The following is an 11306-nucleotide window of genomic DNA, read 5'->3' as shown; positions in this document are numbered from 1 at the left end:
TGGTAGCCAAAAGATTAGGAACTGAATGTTCTGTGCATATAGGTCTCAGATCTCTATAATATCAAATCATTTCTATTATTTTGTCCACAGCATTCAATCTCAGTTCTTATTATCAAGACCAAATGTACATAAAGAATAAACTTGTTACTATCCAAAACAAAACAGGGATGAGGTCACTCCTTTGCTTTTTCTCCCTAAACACCTTAGGAATTGAAATAAACAGAAAATTGCCATAGTTGGTTCCCAGACATACCATTAGAGCTTACCATAATCTCATTCCTTATGCTTGCTGTGGTGGGGGTGGTGAGCATAGAATCCATCCTCCAGCGCTATCTGTCACCTGTGTTCCAACGGAAACACATTAAGATAATGGAAAGGACAAAGAAGAAAATGAGTTAATAAGAAATAAATGTCTTCTTCACCAATTACCATGTTTTTTTGGTCATCACTGCATATTTTGACTTATTGACTAATTGTGTAATAGTACTTAATAAGAATCAAATAGTCTCTATATACTATCACTATAACTACAGTGAATGTATTAGGTAGTTTTACTTTGTAAGGAACAATCCAAAATATATTTTACTTGACTATTTTCATATTTATAACTTTTTTCCTAATCACTTCTCTTGGTCCTGAATTTCCTAAAAATCACCTTCTACTCACCAATATCTGTACCCTTGGTAAGTTTCTTTCTTTTATGTGCAATTTCTGTGATTTAATTTAAAAAAACGCTAAAATTGAGCATTGATAGCTGTTTACATGACATCAAAATTTGACTACAGGGTATGTTTCTATGGGAAAGGCCAATTACAAAACTGGGTATGCTACAAAGTATTGAGAAGGGGCAGGATAACTGGCATATACCCCTGTCTACAAAGCCAAGACTATGAAAACAAGAAAAAGGAGACAAGAGTATAATAAAGAAAGGGAACAAATTTAAGTGATCATATCTTTAACTTGGTTGCCTGTTGAACCAAAAACTTTTGATTAGGAATTTCTCTATATTTCTGAGGGAAAGTAGAATTGGAAGTAGATAATAGACAAAATTGGAAACCCCTAATTATTTTAATTCAAAAGTGGTTGCAGCAGGACATTGACAGGGAACTACCAGAAATTCAAGCCAGATTTAGAAGAGAATGTGGAGCCTGGGATATCATTGTGGGTGTCAAATGGATCATGGCTGAAAGTAGAGAATACCAGAAAGATGTCTACCTGTGTTTTATTGACTATGCAAAGTCATTCAACTGTGTGGATCATAAAAATTATGGACATCGTGAAGAATGAGAATTCCAGAACACTTAATTGTGCTCATGAGGAACCTGTAAGAGGCAGTGATTCAAATAGAACAAAAGGATACTCTGTGGTTTAAAGTCAGGAAAAGTATGCATCAGGATTGTGGTCTTTCACCATAACTATTCAATCTGTATTTTGAGCAAATAATCTGAGACACTGGACTATACGAAGAAGGAAGTGGCATCAGGATTGAATGAAGACTCATTAATAACCTGCATTGTGCAGATGACACAACCTTGCTGAACCTTCTTCCTGAAAGTGAAGAGGACTGGAAGTACTTATTGATGAAGCTCAAAGACCACAGTCTTCCGTATGGATTACACCTCAGCATAAAGAAAACAAAAATTGTGCTTGCTTCAGCACCACATATACTAAAAATATTGGAATAATACAGAGAAGATTAGCATGGACCCTGAACAAGGATGGCATGCAAATTTGTGAAGTGTTCCAGATTCTTTTCAGGGGACATAGTAGCAGGGCCAGGGGTATGGGGACCATGGTTTTGAGGGACATCTAGGTCAATTGGCATAACAAAATTCTTTAAGAAAATATTCTGCATCCCACTTCGGTAAGTGGCATCTGGGGTCTTAAAAGCTAGCTAGCAACCATCTAAAATGCATCAATTGGTCCCAACCCACCTGGAGCAAAAGAGAATGAAGAACACCAAAGACACAAGGAAAATATTAGTCCAAAAGACAAAAAGGGCCACATAAACCAGAGACCACGTCAGCCTGAGAGCAGAAGAACTAGATGATGCCTGGCTACCACCAAAGACAGCTCAGTCAGGGAACACAACAGAAAGTCCCTGATGGAGCAAGAGAAAAGTCGGGTGCAAAATTCAAATTCTAGTAGAAAGGGAATAGGGGAAGATGGAGCAGTCAGACACTTTCAGTGGTTCCTCTTACAACAAAGACACACAAAAAAAGTGAATCGATTTTATATATGACAAACTAAGCGCCCTAAACATCAAAGGCAAAGTTAAGAAATCACACAGAATGGAAGAGGGAGGGAGAGTCAGTTCTAAAGCAGTGAAGAGTTGCCAGAAATGATTTGGTGGAAACCGGTGCCTCGCAGGTCCGATCCCCTGACGCAACTGTGACAGGGCTGGTGGTAGCGTTCGGGATGTGTTTTACACAGTGAGTGACAGCGAGCTGCACAAAGTCTACTCACTCCTCTGGAATCAGTGAAGAACAGCTCTGTTAGCAGAAGATAACTATTTGAGTCTAATTTATGGTTTGGACAAAAAGCATCCCTTTCAAAAGAACTCTCTTCCATTTATCTGGTCCCCCTTTCCTCTGTTCCAGCCCCTTGAGCCAGCATCAGTGGCAGTCGCTTCCCCAGGGCCTGAGATAGGTTCTGCTGCATTCCCTGAGCCATTCTCCAAGCCTTGGAGAAGGAATAAACTAACAAATGGGGAAAAAATAATCTGCTGGCTCCCGTAAACTGGGAACTCACTGTAGAAGCAGCTCCTTTGCCTGGGCACAGCCAAAAGTGGTCCATGGACTTTGAATGTCTTTCACCCATGCAAGGACCTGTGTGGGCCCATTTCAACAGCTTAGGAAACCCTGGTTGCACAGTGGTTAAGTGCTACAGCTGCTAACCGAAGGGTCGGCAGTTCGAATCTGCCAGGCTCTCCTTGGAAACTCTATGGAGCAATTCTACTCCATCGTATGGGGTACCTATGAGTCAGAGTCAACTCAACAGCACTGGGTTTTTTGAGTTAGGCCCTCCTTGGCACAGTGCAGTGGTGTATGTGCCTGTGGTTTTTCAATTGTTTTAGCTGTGTGGTGGAGAGGTGGATTTCTGATGTTTGACACCATTCTGTCTAAAAAGAAGCGTCCTTACTTACCCACATCAGAGGCCTGAGGACTGGTGGCTCCACCCATGACTTCTAGCCAGACGCAACAGAGGTCCAAAGATAAGTGGTGCCTCCCAGTCCTTACAGCCAAAAGAGTCAGGTGCCCATGGTCCAGCTGCAGAGCACACACCTGTGCACTCTAGGAAACAGGGGCACACTTTCCTCAAAAACACTCAGGGGATAGTTGTCAGTCCTCTGTCTTGCTCACAGAGTGACCCATTGCTGCAGCTAGATATGGGTGCCTACACCAATCACCCTTGCTTCTCTGAGACTATACATGAGAACCTGCGCCACGGGCTTGGTGACCGACTATCTGGTCACCTGAACTGAATCCATATAAAAACAGTGAATGGAGTCCTGGGCTAATATACCTGGTAACAGCTCTAGTTATCTGGTAACAGGACGTTAGAACTTCAAAAGCATCAACAATCAAGATAGCTCACTCAAATGGCCTACATGAGCATATCAAACGAAACAAGGCAAAGATAGCAGAATAGCCAGACACTTCCTGCAATTCCCTCTTCCAACAAAGAACCAAAAAAAACAAGTGAAATGATTATATTTATGACAACCTAGGAGCCCTGAACATCAAAGGCAAAGTTAGGAAATGGATTCAGCAGCAGAGGGAGAGAGAGATGGTTCAAAAGAGGAGAGGAGTTGCCTGACCTGAATCACTGGGATCCCTTAAGCACCATTCCCCGGAGTGGCCGTGGCAGACTGGTAGTAGCATTTGCCTGCAGTTTCCACAGGGAGAAGCAGCCAGTCACACAGCCTACTCACACCTCTGGAACCAGAGAAGAATGGAGCTCCCAGCAAAAGCTAAGTACGTGCATATATTTTACCATGCCCACCACCCCCAAGCTGGTTTCAGTGGCTGTTGATTTCCCTGGGCCTGATATAGGCCCTGTTGAGTGCCTGGAGCCATCCTCCCAGCCTTGGGGAGGGAATAAATTCATAATTGGGGGAAAAGATAATTTGTCAGCTCCACTAACCTGGGGAGCTCAAGACAGAAGCGGCTTCTGTCCAGGCATAAAGAGTCCATGGACTTTGAATAACTTTTCCCACTGCATGGACCTTTGAGGGCTTATTTCAGGAGAATAGGCCCTTGTTGGCAGACTACAACTGTTTCAGCTGTGCGGTGGAGAGGTGGGTGTTTGATGTTTGACACCACTTTCCCTATTAAAGAGGGTCCTCCATATCCCACATCAGGGTCCTAAGGACTGGTGGATCCACTCAGGTCTCCCAGCCACCTGCGACAGAAGTCCAAAGATAACTGGTACCTTCCAGTCCTTACAACCAAAAGCATTGGGTGCCCATGGTCCATCTGTAAAACCCACCCGCCTGTGCACTTTGGGGATGGTTGTCAGCTCCCTGCCTTGTTCAGAGTGTGACCCCGTGCTGCAACCAGATACCAGTACCTACACCAATCACCCCAGCCCCTCTAAGACTGTAGGACAGAGCCTGTATCACATTTTTGATGATCAGCTACCTGGACACCTAAACTGAATTCATACAAGAAAAGTGAATGAACTCCTAGACTAATATACTTGATAACAGCTCTAGCCATCTGGTGACAGGACGTCAGAGCAACAAAGACAAAAATAATCAAGCTAGCTCACTCAAGAAACCCCTGTGGGCATGCCAAAACAAAACAAAGCAAGAAGCTAGGATGCAGTAAGCAAACATAAACTAATATAATAACATATAGATGACTCAGAGACAACAGTCAATACCAAGGAACACAAAGAAACTGACCATGATCACCTCAACAAGCTCTCAAAACAAAGAATCAATGAATCTTCTGGATGAAGGTACTTTCCTAGAATTACCAGATGCGGAATTCAAAAGATTAACAAACAGAACTCTTTAAGACATCAGAAATGAAATAAGAAAGGAAGTCAGGCAATACTCAGAACAAGCCAAGGCACACACACATAAAGTAGTTGAAGAAATTAAAAAGGTTATTCAAGAGTGTAACAAAAAATTTAATAAGCTGCAAGAATCCATAGAGAGAGAGCTATCAGAAATTCAGAAGATTAACAATAAAATTACAAAATTAGACAACTCTACAGAAAGTCAGAGGAGCAGAATTGAGCAAGTGGAAGGCAGAATTCATGAACTTGAATATAAAGCATTTGCCACTAATATATTTGAAGAAAAATCAGATAAAAGAATTTTTAAAAATGAAGAATCCTTAAGAATCATATGGGACTCTATCAACAGAAATAACTTATGAGTGATTTGAGTACCAGAACAGAGAGGGATAACAGAAAATACAGAGAGAATTGTTGAAGATTTTTTTGGCACAAAACTTCCCTGTTATACTGAAAGATGAGAATACATCTATCCAAGATGCTCATTGAACTCCACATAAGGTAGACTTTAAAAGAAAGCCACCAAGACATATTATAATCAAACTCGCCAAAACCAAAGATAAAGAGAGAATTTTAAGAGCACTAGGGATAAACAAAAAGTCATCTACAAAGGAGACTCAATAAGAATAAGCCTGGACAACTCAGCAGAAACTAGGCGAGAAGGTAACGCGAGGACTTACATAAAGCATTGAAGGAAAAAAAAAAAAAAATTGGAAGCTAAGATCATATATCCAGCAAAAGTATCTCTCAAATATGAAGGTAAAGTTAGGACATTTCTAGATAAACAGAAGTTTAGGGAATTCACAAAAATCAAACCAAAACTATAAGAAATACTAAGGGAGTTCTTTGGTTAGAAAGTCAATAACATCAGGTATCAACTCAAGACTAGAACACTGGACAGAGCAATCAGATGTCAACCCAGACAGGAAAATCACAAAAACAAATCAAGATTTAAAAAAACACTCAAAACAGGGAAAAGGCAATGTTATTACATAAAAGAAGACAACATTAAAACAATAAAGAGGGACTAAGAAATGTAGTCATAGATCTTTCATATGGAGAGAAAGACAAAGAAATAAAAGTTAGGATTAAATTCAGAAACATGGGGTAAATATTAACGTAACCACAAAGGAGACCAAATAAAGTACAAGGAAAAATAGAGACTCAGAAGAAACAAAATAAAAAACAATGAATATGAGGAAAAGACAATATATAAAGGTAATATACTCAGCACAAAAAATTAAGTGGGCAAAAGAAACTGTCAACAACACACAAAAAAAGACATCAAAATGACAGCACTAAATTCATACTTATGCATAATTATGCAGAATGTTAATGGACTAAATGCACCAAAAAAGAGACAGGGAGTGGCAGAATGGATTAAAAAATAGGACCCATCTACCTGCTACCTAAAAGAGACACATCTGAGACTTAGAGACACATACTAAAGCTCGAGGGATGGAAAAAAGTATATCAAGCAAACAACAATCAAAAAGAGCAGGAGTGGCAATATTAATTTCTGACGACATAGACTTTAAAGTTAAATCCACCACAAAGGATAAGTAAGGACACTATATAATGATTAAAGGGACAATAAACCAGGAGGATATAACCATATTAAATTTTTATGCATCCAATGACAGGGCTGCAAGATACATAAAACAAACTCTATCAGCATTGAAAAGTGAGATAGAAAGCTTCACAATAATGGTAGGAAATGTCAACACACCACTTTCAGTGAAGAACAGGACATCCAGAATGATGCTGAATGAAGACACTGAAAATCTAAATGCCACAATCCACAGACTTGACTGCATAGGCATATACAGAACACTCCACCCAAAAGCAGTCAAGTATACTTTTTTTTTCTAGTGCACATGGGACGTTCTCTAGAATAGATGACATATTAGGTCATAAAGTAAGCCTTACCAGAATTTAAAACATTGAAATATTCCACAGCACCTTCTCTGACCATAAGGCCATAAAAGTGAAAATCAATGACAGAAAAAGCAAGGAAAAGAAATCAAACGCTTGAAAACTGAACAATACCCTGCTCAAAAAAGACTGGGCTATAGAAAATATTAAGGAGGGAATAAAGAAATTCATAGAATTCAATGAGAATGAAAACACTTCTTATCAGATCCTTTGGGACACAGTGAAAGTGGTGCTCAGCAGTCAATTTATATCAATAAATACACAAAAACAAAAAGAAGAAAGGGCCCAAATCAAAGAATTATCCCTACAACTTGAACAAATAGAAAGGGAACAAAGAAAGAAACCCTCAGGCACCAAGAAAGCAAATAATAAATTTAGAGCAGAATTAAATGAAATACAAAACAGAAAAACAATTGAAAGAATTAACAAGACCAAAAGCTTTTTCTCTGAAAAAAAAAATTAATAAAATTGATAAACCATTGGCCAAACTGACAAAAGAAAAACAGGAAAGGAAGCAAATAACCGAAATAAACCAAACCCAGTACTGCCAAGTTGATTCTGACTCATAGCAATAGGATCAGTATGAAACCCAAATAAGAAATGAGATATTACAACAGACCCAACTGAAATTAAAGAATCATATCAGATTACGATGAAAAATTGTACTCTAACAAATTTGGAAACCTAGAAGAAATGGATGAATTCCTAGAAATACACTATCTGCCTAAACTAACATAAACAGATCTAGACCAACTAAATAGACCCATAACAAAAGAAGAAATTGAAAAGATAATAAAAAAACTCTCAACAAAAAAAAAAGCCCTGGCCCGGACGGCTTCACTGCAGAGTTCTGCCAAACTTTCAGATGAAAGTTAACACCACTACTACTAAAGGTTGTTCAGAGCATAGAAAAGGACATAATACTCCCAAACACATTCTATGAAGTCAGCGTATCCCTGATACCAAAACCAGGTAAAGATGCTAAAAAGAAAATTACAGACCTATATCGCTCATGAACTTAGATGCAAAAATCCTAAACAAAATTCTAGCCAAGAGAATTAAAAAACATATCAAAAAAGCAATTCACCATGACCAAGTGAGATTCATACCAGGTATGCAAGGATGTTTCCACATTAGAAAAACAATTAATATAATCCATCACATAAATAAAACAAAAGGCAAGAATCACATGATTTTATCAATTGATGCAGAAAAGGCATTTGACAAAGTTCAGCACCCATTCATGACAAAAATTCACAGCAAACTAGGAATTGAAGGAAAATTCCTCAACATAATAAAGGGCATTTATACAAAGCCAACAGCCAACATCATCCTGAATGGAGAGAGCATGAGAGCATTCCCCTTGAGATCAGGAATGAGACAAGGATGCCCTTTACCATCACTCTTATTCAACATTGTGCTGGAAGTCCTAGCCAGAGCAATTAGGCTAGAAAAAGAAATAAAGGGCATCTAGATGGTTAAGGAAAAATTAAAAGTATCTCTATTTGCAGATGGCATGATCTTATACACAGAAAACCCTAAGGAATACCCAAGAAACTTCTGAAACTAATAGAAGGGTTCAGCAGAGAATCAGGATACAAAATAAGCATATGAAAATCAGTTGTATTCCTCTACACCAAAAAAGACACCTTCGAAGAGGAAATCACAAGTCAATACCATTTACATAGCCCCCAAGAAGATAAAATGCTTAACAATAAATCTTACCAGAAATGTAAAAGACTTATACAAAGAAAACTGCAAAGCGGTACTGCAAAAAACCAAAAAGGACCTAATTAAGTGGAAAAACATGCCTTGTTCATGGATAGGAAAACTTAACATTGTAAAAATGTCTATTATACAAAAAACGATCTACCGGTACAATGCAATTCTGATCCAAATTCCAATGCCATTCTTTCATGAGATGGAGAAACAAATCACCAATTTCATATGGAAGGGAAAGAGACCTCAGATAAGTAAAGCACTACTGAAAAAAAAGAACAAAGTTGGAGGCCTCACTCTACCTGATTTTAGAACCTATTATACCACCACAGTAGGCAAAACAGCCTGGTACTAGTACAACAACAGATACATAGGCCAATGGAACAGAATTGAGAATCCACATATAAATCCAACCACACGTGAGCAGCTGATATTTGACAAATGCTCAAAGTCAGTTAAATGGAGAAAAGATAGTCTTTTTTAACAAATTTTGCTGGCATAACTGGATATCCACCTGCAAAAAAAAAAAAAAAAAAAATGAAACAAGACTTATACCTCACACCATGCACAAAAACGAACTCGAAATGTATCGAAGAGGTAAATATAAAATCTAAAATGATAAAGATCGTGGAAGAAAAAGTTGGGACAATGCTAAGTGCCGTGATACATGGCATAAACAGTAGACAAAACATTACTAACAATGCAGAAGAGAAACTAGATAACTGGGAGCTCCTAAAAATTAAACACCTATGCTTAACCAAAGACTTCACCAGAACAGTACAAACACTACCTACAGACTAGAAAAAAGATTTAGCTATGACATTTCCGATCAGTGTCTGATCTCTAAAATCTACATGATACTCTCAAAAACTCAACTACAAAAAGACAACACAATAAAAAAGTTGGCAAAGGGTATGAACAGGCACTTCACTAAAGAAGACTTTCAGGTAGCTAACACATATATGAGGAAAGGCTCACGATCATTAGCCATTAGAGAAATGCAAATCAAAACTACAATGAGATTCCATTCCACTCCAACAAGGCTGGCATTAATTCAAAAAACACAAAATAATAAATATTGGAGAGGTCGTTGAGAGACTGGAACACTTTTACACTGCTGATGGGAATGTAAAATGGTACAAATGTTTGGAAATCGATTTGGCCCTTCCTTAAAAAGCTAGAAATGGAACTACCATAGGATCCAGCGATCCCAGTCCTTGGAATATATCCTAGAGAAATAAGAGCCTTTATAGGAACAAATACATGCACACCCATGTTCATTGCAGCACTGTTTACAATAACAAAAAGATAGATGCAACCAAGGTGCCCATCAACCGATGAATGGATAAATTATGGTACATTCACACAATGGAATACCACACCTTGATAAAGAACAATGATGAATCTGTGAGTCATTTCATAACATGGAGGAATCTGGAAGGCATTATGCTGAGTGAAATAAGTCAGTTGCAAAAGGACAAATCTTGTATAAGACCACTATTATAAGAACTCAGGAAATAATTTAAACAGAGAAGAAAACATTCTTCGATGGCTACAAGAAAGGGAAGGGAGGGAGGGAGGGAGAGCAGTATTCACTAATTCGAGAGGTGATAACTTTATTTTAGGTGAAATGAAAGACAACACACAGTACAGAAGAGGTCAGCACACCTGGACTAAACCAAAAGCAAAGAAGTTTCCTGAATAAACTGAATGTTTTGAAGCCCAGTGTAGCAGGGATGGAGGTTGGGGGACCATGGTTTCAGGGGACATCTAATTCAATTGGCATAATAAAATCTATTAAGAAAACATTCTGCATCCCACATTGGAGAGTGGCATGTGGGGTCTTAAACGCTACCAAGGGGTCATCTGAGATGCATCAAGTAGTCTCACCCCACCTGGAGCAAAGGATAATGAAGAACACGAAAAACACAAGGGAATTATGACCCTGAGAGAAAGGGCCACGTAAACCAGAGACTACATCAATCTGAGACCAGAAGAAATAGATGGTGCCTGGCTACAACTGATGACTTCCCTGACAGAGAACATAATAGAGAACCCCTGAGGGAGCAGGAGAGCAGTGGGATGCAGACCCCAAATTCTCGTAAAAAGACCAGACTTAATGGTCTGACTGAGACTAGAAGGACCCCAGTGGTCATGGTGCCCAGATCTTCTGTTATCCCAAGACAGGAACCATTCCCAAAGTCAACTCTGCAGACAGGGATTGGACTAGACAATTGTACAGAAAATGATTCTGGTGAATAATGAGCTTCTTGGATCAAGTAGACACGTGAGACTATGTTTGCATCTCCTATCTGGAGAGAGATGAGAGGGCAGAGGGTTCAGAAGCTGATGGAATGAACAAGAAAAGAGGCAGTGGAGGGAAGGAGTGTGCTGTCTCATTAGGGGGAGAGCAATTAGGAGTATATAGCAAGGTGTACATAAATTTTTGTTTGAGAGACTGACTTGATTTTTAAACTTTCGCTTAAAGCACAATAAAAATTACCAAAAAAAAAAAAATGAGGTTCAAAAGTGAACAACAAAAAAATAGCAAGAAGCTAGTACACCACAAGCAAACATAAAATAAAATAAGAGAATAACTTACAGATGGCACGGAGACAACAGTC

The 11306-nt window shown here is 38.8% G+C and overlaps 1 non-coding gene across 1 annotated transcript; it reads left to right on the top strand.

Moving 5' to 3' along the window:
• Window positions 1-1643: 1643 nt before the first annotated feature.
• Window positions 1644-1753, top strand: LOC111752261 (U6 spliceosomal RNA). Its single transcript, XR_002787228.2, has one exon. It is a non-coding gene; the product is annotated as a U6 spliceosomal RNA (small nuclear RNA).
• Window positions 1754-11306: the final 9553 nt, after the last annotated feature.

Source organism: Loxodonta africana, chromosome 26 (genome assembly GCF_030014295.1).
Source record: "Loxodonta africana isolate mLoxAfr1 chromosome 26, mLoxAfr1.hap2, whole genome shotgun sequence".
NCBI classification, from domain to species: Eukaryota; Metazoa; Chordata; class Mammalia; order Proboscidea; family Elephantidae; genus Loxodonta; species Loxodonta africana.
The sequence above is the reverse complement of the archived record's forward strand: the minus strand, read 5'-3'. Positions and strand labels throughout refer to the sequence as shown.